This window comes from Procambarus clarkii, chromosome 44 (genome assembly GCF_040958095.1).
Source record: "Procambarus clarkii isolate CNS0578487 chromosome 44, FALCON_Pclarkii_2.0, whole genome shotgun sequence".
NCBI lineage: Eukaryota > Metazoa > Arthropoda > Malacostraca > Decapoda > Cambaridae > Procambarus > Procambarus clarkii.
The window spans coordinates 4,684,733-4,694,318 of record NC_091193.1 but is presented as its reverse complement, the minus strand read 5'-3'; positions in this window follow the sequence as shown (position 1 = coordinate 4,694,318).

Below are 9,586 nucleotides of genomic sequence, written 5' to 3'. Positions count from 1 at the left end.
GCCGTGGAGTGAGGACGTTTACCGACCCTCCGTGGCTGTTGGAGTTGTTTGCCGTTTGGTCGCCAGGTGGTGGGGCGTCACTGCCCTCCCAGTGTTGTTGCCTGCCTGGCTGCGTGCTGACGTGGCCGTTTTGACATGGGGGGCCTTGCAATTTCTCCTGTTTTGCGGGTGAATTCCGTGAGACTAGAATTCTCGTGCAAGGCTGGTTATCCGGCCATTGAGTTGGTGATGTGCGACATGCTTCGTGTTCCGGTGGAGGCTGTATATGGAGTTGAGCTTGTTACGGCCCACCGGGTGATTGTCAAGTTCGTGCGGGAGGAGGAGTATCGGGATTTCCTCCGGCGGAACAAAGGGCGTTAGTTGCAGTTGCCGGATGGCGCCGGCTCCGTTACGGTCTCGGACCGAAGTGGTGCCCTGACATATGTCAGTGTGCACGGTGCGCCCCTGGAGTTCCCTGAAGACCTTCTCCGGCGCTTCTTCGGGAGGTATGGTGCTGTCATCAGTGTGCGGGTGAACACGCTTTCCTCGGGGAAGTATGCTGGGAAGCAGACGAACGTCCGTACCTTAGGTATGCGCCTGCGGTCGGATATCCCATCTTCTGTCCGGCTGCTGGGCTACTACGTTCGGGTGTATTATGCCCGGCAGCCCCGTACCTGTTTCCGGTGTGGCCAGTTAGGGCATCAGGCTGCCAGGTGCTCTGAGGCCCCTGCTGCACCTGTTAACTTATTTCGGGAAGAGGATTTCCCGCCGCTCCCTCAGGGCGTGGATTCCGGAGATGAAGAGGGGCAGGTTCCATTCGCTGCTGATGCAGCCCCCTTTGCGTCACCCGACATGCCCCCGGTGGTTGTTGTCCCTCCGCCGAGTGTTCCGGTGGCTCCTGTCGCTGGTCACTTCACTGTGCCAGTTGCTCCCGAGGGTCTTCCGGATGGACTCTGTGGGTCGTCTGCGTCTTCCTCGACTCCTGCTGCTGTGCCTGGTCCTGCACCCTCGCCAGGTGTTACGGCTGTGCTGGGTGTTGGGGGGGCTGCGGAGCGTCCTGTTGTGTGCGGCCCGGTTCCCCATGTGGTTGAGGCTGCTGCCGTACTGCGACGGGCGTTGGTTCGCCCGGTTCATGAGGCCCGTGGTTCTGGGTCCGCCTCCGGCTGTGAGGATGTGTGGCCAGTGCCCAAGCGTTCCAGGCGTTCTTCTACTGCTTGGGCTGATATGGAGGACTACGACGCGGGTGGAGCTTCGGGCGATGATGTGGCGATTCCGGGTGCTTCGCGCTCTACGTCGCTGGTGGTGGCTGATGTCCATGTGTCTGCTGTTGACGATGGTTGTGCGTCTGATTTACCTCCTGTTCTTTCTCCTGCAGAAGGTTCTATGCAGTGGGAGGTGGTTACTCCTACAGACGTGGGTGGTGTGGGTTCTGGTGCGCGCCGAGGCATCAAGCTGGTACTGAAGAAGGATGCCAAGCGTGGGGGGTCCCTGCAGGTACAACGTTCGGTGGTTGACGAGGGGCCCTGTGAGGCAGCCGAGAAGGCTCCGAGTGCGCTGCCCATTGCCCGGCCTCATGGAAAGGAGCCTCTCCCTCTCGTCTTGGCCTCCTGAGTGGCGAATGATGCAGAACATCCTTTGCGGTTTGACATTGATGACCGCGTGCGTCCTGTTCCGTGGTGCCCTTCCTCCATCTGGATTCGACGGGCTCGATGTTTTATTGTGGGTGTGGCGGAGTTAATGCTTGATCCTCGTACGGTTCGTAATGATCCTGTTTCAGAGGACATTATGTTACTTTGGGAGGCGTATTGCATTCGATTCCCGGCGGCGGAGTGGCCGGAAAAGTATGAGAAATTTGATTAGTCTGTGAGCTTGCTGTGTGTTTGGTGTGTGCTTGGACCTGTGGTTTGTTTGCAATGTGTTGTACCTATTGTGCGCCCTTCAGGCCAGTGTTATGTTTGTTCTCATGACCGTTGTTTTGTTGTATTGTATTGTCTTTTTCTTGTGTTTCATTATGTTTCTGTTTTTGTTGTCGGCCCTTCAGGCCGGTGTTATGTGTCTTTGTATGATTTTGTATTGATTTGTTTTGTGCTACAGTGTCTTGTTATGTTTCTTGATGTGCTTTGTTGTTTTATTATCGGTCCTTCAGGCCGGTGCGTGTATGTTGTTGTGTTTGTGCCTGTTTTGTTTTCAGGTGTGCGTGTTTTGCTTGGTTCTTATTATTGTATATTTTGGCCTCGCCCATTGTTTATGGGGCGGATGGCTTGTTTTTTTTTTGTTTTTTTTTTTTATTCCTGTATTGTTTGTGCTGTGCGTTTGGCCTGATGTTTTTATATTGCTTTGCCTGTTGTACGTGTTTGTTCTTTATGTTTTGTTTGGAATGTATTGTGTTTGTCCTGTTCTGTTTCCTGCTATGTCTCTGGATGTTACTGTGATTGCTAGTTTGCCATTGTATTATGTTTTGTGTTTTTTGATGTATGCTGTATTTTTCTATGTTTTTCTCGTGTATGTGTTTTGTTGTGCTATGCTGTCGGCCCTTCTGACCGGTGGTCTATTGTTTTCCTTTGTTATATATTCTGTATTGTGTTTTATTGTATTTAAATTGCATGCTTTGCATGTAAAAATAAAAATAAAATTTTTTTTTTTAGCAGTGTGACTGTAATTTGATTCCCTTTTTTCAGCAGTGAAAGTGGTAACAGGGAGGTTCCCCTGGTTATAAATAAGTTTTTTAATTATATTGGCCAGCTTATTTTACTGTTGTGTTGTGGTAAAGTGTGAATTATTGGTGGATAATTTACTGGTGAAGTCATTTACAAGTTTTACAGTGAGTGGCAAGGATGTACTGTGATGTGCTGTGTTGTACCGTGTGTAAACTGTAGACAAGTTGTGTCCTTGGTGGAATGCGTTGTGTACTGTGAAGGATTCCGTGAGAATTAAAGTCATTTAACGTTACCGAGGGTCACGATTTACTTAATGAGGTCATTGTTGAACATTGTTGTGATTAATGTAGAGACGTGTAAAGGCAACAGTCACAGTGAAGTTCACGCAGTGGAGGAATTGTCAAGCGAAGACTAACGTAGTGTTAACGATTTAACGAGGTGTCGTTAATTGATTGATTAACGTAAGGGCTTGACCGGTCTGTTATGATCGGAGTCAATTGCGCTGTCATTAAGCTGTTGTATTTTTTTTTCACGTGCGTACATGCGAATAAATACAATAAAACAAGAACAAAACAGAACACAAATACAAATGCACAAAACAAAGAAAGAAATACACTAAATACCGGCCTGAAGGGCCGACAACAAAAACACAACAATGAGCATAAACACAAAGGAACACAGTAAATATAGACAACAAGACAATACAGGAGGGTAATGGAAATAAACAAAAAACTACACATAGCACAAAATCACAGTAGAAAAGGAACAGTGCAACATGTGTCGTGCAATGTTAAGCGTGCAGGCAAGCATGAGTAAGGCAACAGATTACAATAATCACAAAGGCACAGTTACAAAGGACAAAGGCACAAGGTTATAAAGAACAAAGGCACAGGTAAAAATTACAAAGACACAGTTATAAAGCACCAAATACACAACACATCGGCCTGAAGGGCTGACAACAAAACAATAAGTACAGCAGTACAGTGACAAAATACCCTCACCCTCACCCAACAACCCAACCCGTGAAACAACACAAAACAAGCCAACTGGCCCTGAAAAACCACACAGAGAGGTACAACACATAACACCAATAAAGTAAATACAATACACTCACGCACACACGCATGCAACCACACATCACGCACACAACACATAGCACAAACACACACACACAAAAAAAATCACTTAAAAGGAGGAGACACGACTGTGGTAGGCAAATACTTCTCAGGAAAATCATGACTAGGATATTTCTGCTTATAAGCTTCCCACACTAAGTACTCCCTGTCAGTAGGACAACGGTCCTTCTGCTTCAGGGGGGAGGGCATAAACTCGGAAACCACCAGATCAGGCGGAAACGGCAGCATCCGGAGCTGGGCGACAGTTGTCGCATAATGAGGAAAGGCAGAGCGAAGGGAAGCAGAAGACACGGAAGAAGCGGACGCAGGCCCCCGAGACGGCCCCGCCGCCGGACACACAGGAGAAGACAACGAAGGCCGCCGAGACGGCAACCCCACACCTGACACTGCAGGAGTCGGAGACGAGAGAAGTGGCAAAACCGCTGCCGATGAACCAGGGGACGAAACTGGAGGCACGAAACCCCCCAGAGCGAGCAGTCTTCTTGAACACCACCACCAGGTCACTACGCTCATCAGCAGGAGGGAACCCCCCCCCCCCCCCGCAGAACCGGAACCATCCGACGCAGGCGACACACCGGAAGCAAGCTCCACAGGCACCTCACGAGAAGAAACATTGTTACAGGCAGCTGCAGGCACATGGACCTCCGCCACCACCGAGGAATGCGACGGAACCTCACCACTGTCACTGGAAGATCCACCATCGTCGAATTCTCCCACATCAGCCCAATCAGAAGATCTCTGGGAACGCTTGGGCACCGACCTCACATCATCAGAGCTGGATGTCGACCCAGAAACCCGGACAACACAAGCCGGGCGAACCGACGCCCTCCGCAGGACGACAGCATCCTCAACCACACGGGGAACCAGGTCGAGCACAGTAGGAGGTCCCACAGCGACCCAAGCACCCAGCACATCCTCGGCACACGGCGAGGGTGCAGTGACAGGCACCACAGACGAAGAACAGGAAGACAGGGGGAGCTGTGCATACAGGAGCCGGAAGAACCACGGAAGCATCCAGGACAGCAACTGGGGCTGGACAAACACCCGACGGCGACACAACTACCTGAGAAGAGGCAACCGCAACAGGCGACACAGCCCCTGGAGGAGGGGCGACATCTGCAGGAGATGCTTCAGGCGACACACGGGATACGGCAGCAGCCAAAGCTGCGTCCACACCCACCGAATCCTCCTCCACAGGGAGTGGCAGGAAATCCTCCTCACGGAAGAGGTTGACGGGCGCGACGGCAGGTTCAGAGCACCCAGCAGCCTGATGACCCAAGAGGCCACAACGGTAACACGTACGGGGCTGGCGAGCATAAAACACTCGAACAGAACACCCCAGAAGCCTCACTTGAGAAGGAATGTCCGCCCGCAGCCTCATTCCTAGGGTGCGAATATTTGACCGCACACCCTTTAGCAGACCCGAGGAGAGCAGGTGCAACCGCACACTGACGACCGCTCCAAACTGGCCGAAATAACACCTCAGCAGTCCCTCTGGAAATTCCAGGGGCGCCCCATGCATGCTTACATACGTGATGGCACCACTGCGATTGGAGACAGTCACAGTGCCTGCACCTTCGGGCAGGGGCAAGGTCCGCCCCTCGTACCGACGTAAAAACGCCCTATATTCCTCCTCTGTCGTTAGTTTAACAACCACTCTAGGGCAGACACCAGCTCAACACCATAAACATCCCCCACAGGGACCCGCAGCATGTCACACAGCACCAAACCCACCTCGGGATATCCCGCCCGAGCAGAAAACTCGAGGCCTATAGACTGGGCACGCACAACAGGGGGGAGGGGGGCCCCCATGGCGCCGACACGCCAAACCGCACCCGTCCTCTCACAACTCTAGGTAGCAACTGGCAGGTCAAGCAACTCTAGGTAGCAACTGGCAGGTCAAGCAACTCTAGGTAGCAACTGGCAGGTCAAGCAACTCTAGGTAGCAACTGGCAGGTCAAGCGAGCGCGTCTTGACCCCCTGGCGGCCAACGAGCGAATCCCCTGACCGGTCTGTTATGATCAGAGTCAATTGCGCTGTATTTTTTTTTCAGGGATATTCCTGCGCGGGCCCTAAGCCTCTGGCTGGCCCACTAAGTGTTGCAATTGCGCTGTAATCAAGCTGCTGTAATTCGTTGGACTGATCAGATCTGTCTGCATACAGAGGGATTAAGCACTCGTAGCTAATTAAGGAGAATTAGTAGCCGCCACTTAGTGAATTCACCAGGTGTTGATGTTGTTTACACGGAGTGTTGTAACCTTGTGTGGTACAGTAGTCTACCCTCGTTAAGGTAATCTTGTCGTAAGACCGGAAGTGAACTGTCAGTTGAGAGACAGTAGGCTTTATCAATACTCGTCTGAATTAATAGGCTGTTGTATTCAGTAATTAATTGGGAATTACTCACCGAATGCTTGACTTTCAAGTTGATGTAATTATTTGATTTACGAGTTATTGCTGCCATTTAAGTGTCGTTGAGACACATGTGTGTTAACGTAATTGTTTAAATTCAATTAGAGTAACTTTTGTTGTTGATTGTCTTGAGAGACAAGTGTTAACGTAAGATTTTTATAAGGGGTTATCATTCTTGGATTAACCGCCTTGTTACTTGGTACCTCGTTGAGAGCAGCATTATCTGTCCCAGGGACAGATAATTATTTCAGCAATGCAAATACGTTAACTCAAAACACCGTCGCTCCACCGACAGCTGGCACTAATTCTCCTAATTAGCCACAGAAACTAATCAATTGCTTGCTCCCTCATTAAACACTGTGAATCCCCTGATTAGTTAAAGACCCCTTAATTAACTCTTAAAAACCCTAATTTTGCAATTAAGATTTCCACCAGGCAACACAGCTCCCAGGGAAATAATATATCATATACATGTACATTGAACACTGCCCAAACACACACAACATAGATCTAATTATCATACCCCACATGTTAATGATATCTAACACAATAATTCAGTAATCACAATTACTGACTCCCCACACGACACATGACACAGTAATTACAGACACGAGGGTGTCAACCCACCACCCATGACCTTGGTCTGAAAAATTACTGGACCTGCAATGAAATACTCATGGAAATGGTACACCATTCATGATAATAAAAATCATACACATTACCCATCATGAATAAATCACTTATATCACTAGAGAAAATAACACAGTTATTACAGACCTCAGGGCGTCACCTGACCACCCCTATAATACCTTCCTCTGAAATGATAACACTACATGGAAACATGGCAAAATGACATGGATCTTGACTCTGAACGATATATATATATATAGAATCTTCAGATCAAATAACACTTATATGGAAAATCTCCACACTGACTGGTTTACATATCCGAGCCAGTCAACACACAATTTTGTATTACATATACATCTAAATTGTGTCGTTGTATATAAGACACACTCACGTCCAATACAAACAGTGTATGGCCTCCCACAGCTGCCACTTTGACGTCAGTACAGACGTCTCTTCCAGCTGGCGTCCCTCGCCTACCAGGCACTTGGGACAACCACAGCTGGTATCTTATCAGCCCTGAGACACTACACAAATACATAAATCTGAGTACTCATGTAACCGTCTCCACATATATACAGCTCACATATACCCTCCCCAGGCTAGAGCACTGAAGCTCAAGAACACCCAACTTGCTCCCACGTGGTTCTGCCATAACCACGTGCCTCGACCCGGTGTAGCCACAGGGTGTGGCCACAGAGACGCGCGACGATCACCGCGCCGCTGCCAGGGTGCAACCCGTTCTCGCAAATTTAATAAGTCAATATTGACTTATTAAATATGTGCATAGGTGACATACTTAACATAATAGATACCCTTAAAAAGATTCATAGAAAATACCGACCTTACCTAACCTACTTAGTATGTTAAGATAAGCATCTTATTGCTTCGTAATTACAATTATTACCTAACCTATAATAGGTATAGGTTAAGTAATAATTGTAATTACGAAGTAATAAGATGCTTATCTTAAGATACTAACAAGGTTAGGTAAGGTCGGTGTTTTCCATGAATATTTTTAAGGGTATCTATTATGTTTAGTATATCACCTATGCACGTAGTTAATAAGTCAATATTGACTTTACGAATTTGCGAGAACGGGTTGCAGGGTGAGGCGGCTCAGCTGGCTGGCTGTGTGGCCCTCAGGTACTCACCTAGTTGTGTTTGCGGGGGTTGAGCTCTGGCTCTTTGGTCCCGCCTTTCAACGGGCAATCAACTGGTGTGCAGATTCCTGAGCCTATTGGGCTCTATCATACCCTATATTTGAATCTGTGTATGGAGTCTGTCACCACCACAACACTACTTAATGCATTCCATTTGTTAACTACTCTGACACTTAACTACTCTCTGCTTGGCCCAATCTATTGTTGGCGCCAGAAGCTTATCCATACACCTGGCCCCTCCATGCTGTGGGTGACCCCATACACCTAGCCCCTCCATGCTGTGGGTGACCCCATACACCTGGCCCCTCCATGCTGTGGGTGACCCCATACACTTAGCCCCTCCATGCTGTGGGTGACCCCATACACCTAGCCCCTCCATGCTGTGGGTGACCCCATACACCTAGCCCCTCCATGCTGTGGGTGACCCCATACACCTAGCCCCTCCATGCTGTGGGTGACCACATAAACCTGGCCCCTCCATGCTGCGGGTGACCCCATACACCTAGCCCCTCCATGCTGTGGGTGACCCCATACACCTGGCCCTTCCATGCTGTGGGTGACCCCATACACCTAGCCCCTCCATGCTGTGGGTGACCCCATACACCTGGCCCCTCCATGCTGTGGGTGACCCATACACCTAGCCCCTCCATGCTGTGGGTGACCCCATACACCTGGCCCCTCCATGCTGTGGGGAACCCCATACACCTGGCCCCTCCATGCTGTGGGTGACCCCATACACCTAGCCCCTCCATGCTGTGGGTGACCCCATACACCTAGCCCCTCCATGCTGTGGGTGACCCCATACACCTAGCCCCTCCATGCTGTGGGTGACCACATACACCTGGCCCCTCCATGCTGTGGGTGACCACATACACCTGGCCCCTCCATGCTGTGGGTGACCACATACACCTGGCCCCTCCATGCTGTGGGTGACCCCATACACCTAGCCCCTCCATGCTGTGGGTGACCCCATACACCTAGCCCCTCCATGCTGTGGGTGACCCCATACACCTAGCCCCTCCATGCTGTGGGTGACCACATACACCTGGCCCCTCCATGCTGTGGGTGACCCCATACACCTGGCCCCTCCATGCTGTGGGTGACCCCATACACCTAGCCCCTCCATGCTGTGGGTGACCCCATACACCTGGCCCCTCCATGCTGTGGGGGACCCCATACACCTGACACCTCCATGCTGTGGGTGACCCCATACACCTAGCCCCTCCATGCTGTGGGTGACCCCATACACCTAGCCCCTCCATGCTGTGGGTGACCCCATACACCTGGCCCTTCCATGCTGTGGGTGACCCCATACAACTAGCCCCTCCATGCTGTGGGTGACCCCATACACCTGGTCCTTCCATGCTGTGGGTGACCCCATACACCTAGCCCCTCCATGCTGTGGGTGACCCCATACACCTGGCCCTTCCATGCTGTGGGTGACCCCATACACCTAGCCCCTCCATGCTGTGGGTGACTCCATACACCTAGCCCCTCCATGCTGTGGGTGACCCCACACATGGCCCCTCCATGCTGTGGGTGACCCCATACACCTGGCCCCTCCATGCTGTGAGTGACCCCATACACCTAGCCCCTCCATGCTGTGGGTGACCCC